Raw genomic sequence first — 12643 nt, forward strand, 5'->3', positions numbered from 1 at the left:
GAATAATGTTCCAACTGTTAAGTTTGCACAAAAACCTTAAAAAATGTGGTTAGGATTATGTGCCATAGTATTTCTTCCCCTTGTTAACTTTTTAAACACATTAGTAAGTGTGATGCTATCTCTGCATGAAAATATTTAAAGAGCCAAAAAAAAAAAAATATTTAAATTTAAAAAATCCAGATCTATGCTTCTATGTCTTCCTCCAAACAAGTCTGTTACTAGCATGTGTGTCTGAGACTTTCCCAGCCTATGCCAGCTAACTTACTGATGACTCAACATAAACAGGATACAATGATTACATCACACATCCAGTACTTTCAAGGTGTTGCATATTACAAGTTGACTGCAGACACTGCAGCATCTTGTACATCAACTACAACAAAGTAACTTAACAATGTAGATTGATTTTTTATTTATTCATTTTTTTACAGGACAACTTTGAGTGAAGCACAAGGCCCATTTCCACCAAGCGGTCTGACTTGTGACAAGATGGTTTGGTGCAGTTTGGTTCAGTAAACTCAGATCTCTGTTGGGTTTCCACAGCTGACGATACCTTTACCTGGTAGCTGGGCTGAATGATTAATCACTTCAAATCAAAATCACAAAAAAGTTAAACTAATTTACATATTACATGGCTCCTTATCCAGGTTACACACCTGCAGCATTCACGCTTTTACAAATTCACTAGCTTTAGTCGAAATTCCTGTTGTCTTTCTTGTGCGACTGTATGTGTTCGTTTACCAAGACACACCCTCTTTTTGAGAGTTAAAAAAAACTGCGGCGAGGCAGGTGCAGCGAGGACAGAGTAACTGGCAGTTTGTGCAAAATGTGGAGAACTCCTCATATTCTCTGATGAGCTTCACACCCATGGGCCCATCAAACTTTTCCTGGTGAGAGGATTCAAAACGTTAATAAGAGGAGGTAGGCTACATGTTTAATTTAAAAATCATGTACAGAAATGACTACAATGATGGTAGATATAACTGGGTCAGCCGTGTCTTCCTGATGGAACACGAAAGGTTTCCGTCTTCATCTCCCTGGGATAATTTACACTGATTTCTGTCTGGTTTCCAGAAATCATGTGTAGAAAAGTGGTGTGCTGAGGTGTAAATAAGATAAATAACATCAGACTATTAAGTTTTTACAACAAGGACAAAGCATAAACCTGCTCCAGAGGAAATGTATCTTTCAGGTTTCAGTGTTCTGGCCACAGGTTGAATCTTGCAGTTGGAAATTGAAGCCGTTCTTTTCTCGATTTTACACCTTGCGTTAGAATATAGAGTAGTTCATATTTTAACGTCATATCATGTTAAATATATTTCTGCAGAACCCTGAACTGAAGCTGGAATTCAGAAAATTAAATCGCAATATTGGTTAGTAAAACGGCAATTAGATTTAATTTAAAATATCGTTCAGACCTACCTGGTAGGTACGGTAAAAGCCAATAAGTGATAGATGCATCAGCCACTCAACAGCGTGACATCTTAACAGTGCAATGCCTTTGTTGAAATTCAAGGTAGGAAAACCTGAAACAAAGCACAAGTACTGTGGCCATCCTGCAGTTTGTGTTCTTTCTTCTTGGCATGTTGTTTTAAACAACAATAAATACGCAGTTTAAACATGCTGGTGCTCCCGCTTTGTTGTTATTGCCGAGTCACAAAGGAAGTCACTGTTCTTTCAAACAATCAATGGACTGCAGCCAGCTCCATCCTTGAGGGTAAATTTGTAAAATCGGGACCCCATTCGAAGAGTCCCCCCCCCCCCCAAAAAAAACCCCAAAACAAAACAAACAACAACAACAACAACAAAAAAAATAGGACAGGTCGGACGTGATATTTTAGCACCCTTTCTAGTTTTTGCCTATCGAAACTCAAAAAATGCATTCCTAACCGTTCCATTCGGAGCCAGACCTGTTGGTGGAAAAGGGGTTATATTTACTCAATATACAACAGTATGCTGCTCAGGCTGCTTCTTTATCACAGATAAGATTAAGCAAGGACACCCAGTTCCAACCTGTAGTATCAGTGGCAATGCTTCAACACATGCTGTGGTTTCTTAGCCTCCTGCTGGGCCAAATGCATCAGTCTGAACACCTTCAGACATGGACAAGGTCATGTTATATTTTACAGCATGTCGTTATTATGACGATAATGATGATGATGATTATTATTATTATGATTATTATTATTAATATTAATAACAACAACAACAACAATAATAATAATAATAATAATAATTTATGGTCATTTAGTTATTTTGTCTTATTGAATATAAGTCTTGTTCAAATCTATACTGGGCAGATTTAACTGGAATAAATCTGACTAGAGTAGGATTTTCATAAATAAAGTAATTTGTTTTTTTGTCTTTAAACAATTTTAGAATAAAGTAAGCAAATATTAAAATGTCTCACACAGTCTGGATCTGATGGGCAGGAAGTGTTATTACAGAGCCACAGTGAAACAATTTGAGATGGTAGTTTGTTAGCACCACACTCAAGCACTTGTGTTGATGAGTTCCACATGATTAGATTTTTCATGTGTCTTTACCCTCTATCTCACCTGTTAATCTGATCAGATTCACTCAAAGAGCAACCCAATATCCTCCTACAGCAAGTATGAAGACAAACACAAAGGTACTTGCATGCAAAAACACTAATGCATGTTTTATTTGTATGAAATTGTGTAAGAATGGATGAGCTCCAGAAATTTGAACTGTAACTTTGAATTTAGCTCTAGCCTCCAGAGAGGTCATTTGCAGTAAGCTGTGGACAATAATGGATGCTATTTATCAGAGACTGGTAGACCCAGTGTGCTGCTATCTATTGTTTCACCAGGTGTTACACCCACTGTGTGAACTGTCTTTATTGAATCAACCCCCTTATTTGAAATCTGTCCTTCAGAAAAAAAATATAATCATAGCTTTGTCCCTAGTGGCAGGCGTATCAGCAGTTTAAAAGCTACAATACTCTGATCATCATTACATTTTATGAGTAGGGCAGAAAACAATTTAGCAAAATTACCCAAAACTAGGCTTTGATATGATGAAACGTATTGTGTTGTTCAGAGTCAACAGTCTACATGCGTATGGTGTCAGAGATTGCTTGTGTTGAAACCTGCAGGGCTAGCAGAAGCTCCTGCCCCTTCGAGGGGCTGTCAAGTAATTAATCTGAGAATAGCTGGGGCAGCCCTGAGAGATGAGCCCCCACGTCTTACAAGGCTTTGATTGTGAGACAGGCATCTGAAGATGTGACGGAGATTCTTGTAGCTTCGGCAGGAAAAACCAGGAGATCAAAGTGGACCATGATGTTTCAACACTGAACAGCCAGGCGTTTGTTTGCGCTAAACATGTTTTATCTGATGAGGTTTGCTGGCCAACCTCAGAGTGCTGCCTTTCTAATACCTTAATCCTCTCACAGCAGCTGCTTTTTCTTTTAAGAAAAACAAAAAATAAAAAAATTAATATATATATATATATATATATATATATATATATATACATATATACACATATACATATAAATACACACACACACAAATATCCCTGACCCAAAACTGAACAGATCTAAAGTTAAAGTGTCACTTTAAGCACTTTATCTCTTTATTGATTAAGAGTCTACAACATGTTACAGTACTTTTAACTTTGAAAATGTTTTCATCCACATTCCTCCACACTTTAATAGGCATTAATATATAACGGTAAGCCAGGGTGGGATCAGCCATTGTCAGCTTTGCGTGATTTTCTGTCCTAACTTCATACAAGCAGAAGTGTACATCTACTGCTTTGACTGCAGGCTGAAGGCCCATTTATGCTCGACACAGAATATGGATATGCAGATGGACAGACAGTTTTGTCCATCTTCTGAGTCAGTTCAGAACGTAATTTGGTCCATTTTCAGGAAACTTAGCTATCTATCACTTGACGCAGAAGACGGAGAAATACCACCAGAAATCGCGGGGATAGTGCTGAGCAGAGTAGCCGATATGCAATCAGCAAAAGAAACAAACCGGAGAAGAAGAGGATCAGGAAGGAAACAAAAAAGCAGAAGAAAAATGAAGATGAGGACAACAACTCTAGAAATTGCACAAGCTTTTGAAGAAAGGATATGCGAGTGTCTAGGGCGTGTTTATATATATATATATATATATATATATATATATATAAATATATATATATATACATACATACACACATATATATATATATATATATATACACACACACACACACACACACACATATATATATTTATTTATTTATATTTTGTGGCATGACAGTGTGTGAGCAAAGGAAAAGAAAGACAATTTCCAGTGATTATTTTGACATTCTCCTCACCAAACGTTCCACCTTCCTATAGGAAGGAAGGGGGTGATGCCTCACTTTCAATCTCTAATCGTCTACTCAATTACACTGAGAACATGTCCACACACACTTTCTGCAGGACAACTCCATTGTAGACAGGCCTCCTCACTGAACATCACTTTGACAGGGAATGACTGACATTACACAAATTAGAAAAAAAAAAAAAACACTGGATGATGGGTGCCCAAAATTCCCCTTTGAACACAAGAGGTAACATAAAGCTCAGGAGGAAGCTAGTGCCTCCTAACATTTCTCACATCCTCCCCCCTCTGGTAAACAAGACAGATAATCAGGTTATTCTTAGCAGGACAGTGCTGTACGGTGAACTGGTATGGCTGGAGGGTGAGACATCAACATAGTATACTTTTCCAGACATCCATTTCAAAGGCCTGTGATCAGTTTTCTCTTCCCAAAAGGTAATATTTCAAGGACTCAATAGCCCACTTTATTGCTAGACCCTCTTTTTCCACTGTAGAGTACTCACCAGGCTCCTGTGAGCAAGCACAGCTCTAAATCCAACATTGGAAGTATCCACCTGCACCACAAATTTTTGTGAAGTCTGAACTTTGCAATACAGGAGCTTGACAAATCTGTATTCTCAAAGTTTTGAAAGCGCGTTCACACTCATTCCAAATCACTTTTGCAGGTGACTTTTTTGTTAGTTCTGTAAGGGGGGCTGCCACTGTAGAGAAATGGGGAATAAACCTCCTACACCACCCAACCAAACCTAAAAAGGACCTCACTTGCTTTTTAGTTGTGGGCCAGGGAATAGCTCGGATAACCCTCACCTTTTTAACTTGGGGCTTTATTAGTCCATGACCATCTAAGTACCCAAGATATTTCACCTTTTCTTGGGCCCATGCCCATTTTTTTACATTAAGAGTCAGTCCAGCTTCCTGAATCTTTGCCAGGACAACTTTTAGATGCTCTTCCCAGGATCCACTGTAAATTACTACATACATCACCTAGACAAGCGGATGCAAATGCAGAGCAATCACCAAGAACAATGTCCATCAATCTTTGGAATGTGGCCAGTGCTCCATGAAGACCAAAAGGTATAACAGTGTATTGAAACAAACCCATCCCCAGAATCTGAAATGCAGTGTTTTCTTTACAAGAGGGGTCAAGGGGCACTTGACAATAACCTTTACATAAGTCTAAGGTTGTAATGTACTTAGCCTTTCCAAGCATCTCCAGCAGCTCATCAATACATGGTACAGGAAATGCTGTTCAATTTCCTCTTATCAGTGCATTATTGAGGCTGAGTAGAGTTTGTCTAAGGGAAAAGTACGATTGGATTTGACCACTCACTTCTTGAAGGTTCAATTACTTCCATGTCCAGCATTGCTTGAACTTCGTTCTTCAGTGGTTCCATCATTCATTCTGATATTCTGTAAGGCTTTAGACGAACAAGTTTTGTGTCTTTCAAGACAATTTTATGTGTTATTCCGACCAGGTCTGTCTGAGAACAGTGATAAAAAAGATTCTTTAAGCTCACCCAGCTGATACCGCTTCTCCTGAGTCAGGTGATCTAGAGGAGCCTCAGACTAACATGGCTTCCTGGACAGACTCATTTCTGCTTCTTCAGCTTCCAATGCATCAGATTTTCAGACAGGATATCTTGGACCATCAAGACATGCTTCCCCTCAGTTTCTGGAACATTTCTTTCATAATATTCCTTCAACAGATTAACATGAAGCAGTTTCTTACGTTTATATTTTCTTGGACACATAATCTCATACAGTAGGTTACTGGACCTACTTTCCTAGTTACCAGATAGGGGCCTTGCCATTTCCCCAGTAACCTACTAGGTAATTTTCAGGTCTCTTTCACGGGCATGTTTGCCTTACCATACCTTTTGCTTTTGGTAGTCTTTCTGCAGATGATCTTTAGCAGTTTCACAGAAAGTTTCCAGTTTGTCTTTCATCTGTAGAATGTAGGATTGGTTTGTTGATGTTTTTAAAGTCACCTCACCAGCCACCCAGTTCTCCTTCAGCATGGCCAAAGGCCCTCTGACTTGTCTGCTATAAAGTAACTTAAAAGGAGAAAAACTAGTAGAAGACTGTGGCACTTCTCTATATGCAAATAAAATAAAAGGTAACCATTTATCCCAATCTTGCCAGTATCATCAAATTTTCTCAACATTTGCATCAAAGTATCATTAAACCATTCAACCAGACCATTGGTTTCAGGATGATATGGAGTGGTTCTTATATCCTTCACACCTAGTTGGGAATAAAGTGTTTTCATCAGGTGGGGCAGTTTGCACCTTGATCTGTTAAGAGCTCTTTTGGGACACCAATTCTTGAAAATAGCACCACCAAACATCAAACTACACATTTGACCTGAAGGTAGCATAAAGGATACTAGGGCTGCAACTAATGACTATTTTGATAGTCGATTAGTCATCGACTATTAAAACGACTATAATTTTCTTGGCTTTATTTAAAATGCTTTGGAATTTCCCATTGAAAATCAACGATTGGGGTTACAGGACAGACAGAATCTGGGAGTTTTACTTTATCATAGCTCCTGTTTTTCTCCTGACGATGTTGCCGACTTGATTTTCTTACCTTATGACCACCTTCATACAAATTGTCATCTGCATCAGGAATAGATTCTAAACCCTTGGTCATAGAACGAGTAATTATATTACAGAATTTTGACAGACCAAGTTGTCTAAGATTGGCAAGTCTTCACCTAAAATTACATCATAGGCTGGTTCACTTACCACTCCAACAGTTAGCCTAAAGGCTTGTCCTTCAACCTCAATAGACACATCTGCAGTTGGATAATCTTTCTGGCATCAAGTGATATTTACACTTCTTTCAAAGTTAGTTAACACATTGTTAACAATGTAGGTGTTAAAACACCATCATCCTCCATGGGGGAGACGCACATCTGTTATTCCATCAATGTTCTTTTTATTCTCAAATCCCTCTATAGAGTCAGCAGGCCCCTCTTTTACATCTTACTTTTAGACACCTCTGGACACATGGAGAAATGACAGATGTTTTGGTCTTGTCATGCTGTTCATTCGCTAAAAACATTAACGCAGTTAATTACAGAAATTAGTTACTGACATTGACGCATTATTTTTAACAGTTCTTTATATATATATATATATATATATATACATGTATATGAAGAGAGAGAGAGAGAGAGAGAGAGAGAGAGAGAGAGAGAGAGAGAGAGAGAGATCTGAGGTCGTCACACCCGTGGGGGATGAGGGTGTTTAACACCCACACATTTCCTGGTGAGAGGGCTCAACACCCACACTTTTCCTGCATTTCCTAAAAAACTTTTCACATACTTTTGCACAAACTTTTACTTTTATCCTCTCTGTCAGCACAGTGTGGCAGCCTCTTTCTTTCCCCCTACCTACCCTGTTATTAATCATGGTGGCTGTCAGCTGATTGGCCTTTTTCTTATTGCATTTGTTTATCATTTAGCTGGGATTGAACTAATTATTGCAACTAAAGTGATCATCTAATGTAAAAATGTAAAGAAAAACCAAAGTGAAGGTCAGTTAATGTTAAATATTTGTAAGCATTGGATTGCTCTTTCTGTTAATAAAATACAGTAAAAATGAGGATATTCCAGGCATGGTCACGAATGATGATGATGATGATTAATTAATTTGTAAGCTTTGATTATTCTGATTAAAAAATTTAAAAAAATCTTTGTAAATATCCACAATGACTTTTATTTTCACCTAGGGTGCAAATGTTATTTGCATTAAACTATGCCATAAGAGTGCTGTAATTAATTAAGGAATTTTCAACAAAATCTGTACAAACAAATTTTTCTAATACATGACAAAATAAATAACGTACTTCTTTTGCCATTTTGCTTATGCATGTCATGATGAAGGGAACTGAAAGATTTCCATTTTGTTCATTTGCTCGTTTAGTTGAAACATTGATTAATATATTTAGTCGCTTCACAAAATAACTAATATTGCAAAGGAATTATCATTATTATTTTATTATCTGCTAACCTGACTCCAGCACTGTGGAAGATAGTTTGGCATATGTGTGTTATCAGTGTGTGTAAAAAGGAAGAGAGAGACTCTGACATCTTCCCACATTAAAAAGGTGAACCTGACAGAACTATTGAGCTGTGGCGGAAGGCAGTCTGTGCTGAAATGCCCCTGAAACATTAGATAAAGACATAGCAAGAAGAAAAGAAGAAGTGAGATGCACCTCCTACAGGAAAGAAAAGACACACAATAGTTGTTCAGGTGCTGTGAGAGCAGAGATATGTTTCAAGTGTTTTTGAATTGGTGTCAAACTATCTGTGCATCATGTGTGCGGCGCACCATGTTGCACTGCCTTCTATATAGTGCCATATTCCCCCTATATTCAGTATCCCTACATTAACTCACCCTCTTTTATCTATTTTTTTAATTTTTCCCAGTGAGGAGGAGGAGCATGAGGAAAGAAGATATGACCCAGTTTTATTTCTCCAAAGAAAAGCAATGAAGCAAGAGAGGAAGAAAAATGAAATGAGAAGAAGATGAAGAGGAGGAGTGGGGAGCACTGGCCTGAATGAGAACAGAAAGTAATGAGGGCTCATTTCCATGTATGGCTCTACTATATCTTCCACCGTTCCCACAACAACTATCACATTACTGTTATTGTAGTCAAATCAAAATACCAGCAAAGTTAAAGAAATAAAAATGCTGTAAAAATGTAAAATAGGGATTGGAAAATTTTCCAAAAATACAATTAAAATCCTGGTAGCTTATTTTACCACACTGATCTAAATTTGAGATAATTTATACTTGTACAGGTGGTACATGACTACATTTGTCTTCAGAAATAAAATGAATTAAACCTTCTCTTTTTTGTTTGATAACAAGGCCCACTAATACAGCCTCCAGGCTGTGTATCAATATACTAGTTCATTTTGTCATAAACACCAAAGCACTGTAGTCCTTTGTTGAACCAGCACACTACAAGATTCTTGTACTATACTGTGCTTTGGAGCATAAAACATTTGTTTATGTCAAAGTGTTGTCACTTGACTGATACTACAAGGGGCAATTTATTCAGTTCAGCACAAATCAATGTTTGGTTAAGTCTTCATAGAAGAATTGTCGGAAGAATCTTTTCAGTAAGAAGCTGAAAGTTGTGTTTAGAAAATCTGGGGAAATCAATGCAGTGGATGTGTATTTAAACATGCAAATTTACAATGCTTAAACAACTTCATCCCTGCATTACATATCTAGTAAGGTTTGGCTGCAGATTTTTTAGGGCTGGGTTTCAAAAAAATTGATTTACCGATTTTAATTAATTAAAAATAAATAAATAAATAATAAAAAAAATACAATATCAATTCATAAAACTTGGAGACCAATTTTTTTATGTCATTTCCAGTCATGTGACCCTACTCACGTGACTTACTGAGGCTCATCGAGATCTTAGCATATGTACATACAACTGGTTTCCTGTGTTGTCCAAAATTGGTTTCTCTTGCCGAGATAATGTCAGATTCAGGTGTTTTCATTCACCAGTGTATATTACATTCATCTATAATTTTTGACAGTGTATCACCACTCACATTAGCAGCTAACACTAAGACCGTGGGCACTCATATTAGCAGCTAATGCTAACAGGCGCCACTATGTTTCACAACAGGAAGTGATGTCACCACGCACATATGTACTTTGAAATAAATCCGACATGGTCATTTAAATTTAAATTCACATTTCCTCTACAACATGTACATTTTGACCTTTTATCAATTTATACATGATAGCATGTTATATATATATATATATATATATATTTAAAATGTATTTATTTATTTGACCATTAATTTACCAGGTAAAATGTTTGAGAACCAATTCTCGTTTGCAAACATGACCCAGCAAAGAGTCCCCAAATTAAAACAATTAGGCAAAATATTAATTCCACACAGTCACACAAGAAAACTAGTCTGTGCCTAAAACCCGGAAATAATTCAGATGTTATTTAAAATGGTGAATTTAAAAATTCTACAAGAAACAGTTTGGCATTTGAAATCAACAACATGCACTCTGCACCATCCGACTTTTTAAAAACAGTTTTTACCTTAGTACAAAGTGATCTCCTACTGATAGTTAACAGATCTCTGACATCAGGCATTTTTCCCAAGTCACTAAACCGCTGCTATTACGCCACTCCTAAAGAAAAGGACTCTAGATGCCGCTATAATGAACAACTATAGACCTGTCTCTTACCTCTCTTTTATTTCCAAGATTATTGAGAAAGTTGTATTTCACCAGCTTCATGACTTTTTAAATGAAAGTGGAAATCTTGATAAATTTCAGTCCGGCTTCCGACCTCATCACAGCACAGAAACAGCTCTGGTCAAAGTGTTAAATGACATTAGGTTGAATACTGATTCTGGTCAAGTATCAGTCCTGGTTCTGTTGGATCTCAGTGCTGCATTTGATACTGTAGATCACAGAATCCTGTTGCACAGGCTGGAAAACTGGGTTGGACTTTCTGGAGCAGTCCTTAACTGGTTCAGGTCCTATTTACAAGGCCGGAGTTATTTTGTTACGATCGGCAGCTATGAATCTGAGCGACTTGTGGCTTCCCCAGGGTTCAGTCCTTGGACCTCTTCTGTTCAACTTGTATATGCTCCCTTTGGGTCAAATATTACAGAACTATAGCATTAATTATCAAAGTTATGCAGATGATACACAACTTTATGTGTCTCTGTCACCAGATGACTGCTGTCCAATAGACTTATTGTGTCAGTGTCTAGAGCAAATAAACACCTAGATGAAGGAGAATTTTCTACAATTAAATGAAGACAAAACTGAGATTATTCTCTTTGGTAGCAAAGAGAAGAGGGTCAGGATTGGCAAACACCTGGAGACTCGGGCTCTTAAAATCACCGACCAAGTTCGTAACCTTGGAGTGTTGATAGACTCAGACCTGACTTTCAGCAGTCACATCAAAGCTTCACTAAGAAGCTTTTCACCAGCTCCGAAACATCAACAGAATTAAAAGTTTAGTCTCCCAAAAAGACCAGGAGAAACTCATCCATGCATTCATCTCCAGTAGGCTGGATTACTGCAATGGTCTTTTAACAGGACTTCCTAAAAGGAGCATTAAACATCTGCAGCTCGTCCAAAACGCTGCTGCTAGAGTTTTAACCAGCACTAAGAGATCTAAACCCATCACACCAGTTTTGAAATCTTTACACTGGCTTCCAGTCAGTCACAGAATAGTTTTTAAAACCCTTCTGATTGTTTACAAATCCCAGAATGGTTTAGGCCCAAACCTAGCAGAGCTCTTAGATCCAAAAACTCTGGTCAACTAGTCCAAACCAGGATTTTTAAACATTTTTAAATGCAGGTTAAAAACATTTCTTTTCTCATGCACCTATGCATGAAATCTGCATGTTGACTTTTTATCTTGCTTTTAATCATTTTAATGTAATTTATTATTTTATTTTGATTATGTGTTGATGCCTTTTACTATTTCTAAATATCTGTAATGCCTATGTTTTATGTAAAGCACTTTGAATTGTCCTGTACATGAAATGTGCTATACAAATAAATTGCCTTGCCTTGCCCAGTACAGAGCAAAAAACAAACAAATAAAAACAAAAACAAAAACAGAAACAGAAATCCCAGAAACACATAGATATATTTGAACATATAAACACACACACACACACACACACACACACACACACACACACACACACACACACACACTCACACACAATCAAACAGACCCACTGAAATTTATGTGTATCCAAACTTTTGGCTAGTACTCTATATGAGTGTTGCTGTAGTGATGTGTGGGAATTTAGAACATTTAATAATATTTTGCCTGCAGTACTAAAAAGAAAGGTTGAAAAGGAGTTATTGGTAAGCTGAAGCATGTGTGGGCTTTAAGGTTTTTGTAGACTTTAACTCTCGCTGATGCTGGCTAACTTCACACATTGTAACAACAGCTGTGAAATTGAACATAAATCACTGCTTCTCATGCTAAATACTGAGATAAATTTGCTGAATTGTTTTGAATAGTATGATGTTGTCTAAATAGAGAAAACAATGGATTTTTAAAATTACCCTAATTTCCTACAACAATCACCTTTTTCTTTTTCCTTTTTTTAAAAATATTTTCTTCTGTATATACTGGTCAATATGGCAAATTCTTGCCTGGTTCCGTAAAGTTAGATTCTGTCCAGCCTCCAAAAGTTGATTAGTACTGACTGACTTTGTTTTTCTTAATAACACTGTATTTTATTTAAATTTAAAACCAAATATGAGAAA

General features: G+C 37.2%; 1 protein-coding gene across 5 annotated transcripts in view; it reads right to left on the bottom strand.

The window, feature by feature from the left end:
* Nucleotides 1–12643, bottom strand: part of slc12a5a (solute carrier family 12 member 5a) — a 171665-nt gene that overhangs the window by 102389 nt on the left and 56633 nt on the right. The gene's annotated exons all lie outside the window — the stretch shown is intronic.

This window comes from Melanotaenia boesemani, chromosome 3, assembly GCF_017639745.1.
Source record: "Melanotaenia boesemani isolate fMelBoe1 chromosome 3, fMelBoe1.pri, whole genome shotgun sequence".
Taxonomy (NCBI): domain Eukaryota; kingdom Metazoa; phylum Chordata; class Actinopteri; order Atheriniformes; family Melanotaeniidae; genus Melanotaenia; species Melanotaenia boesemani.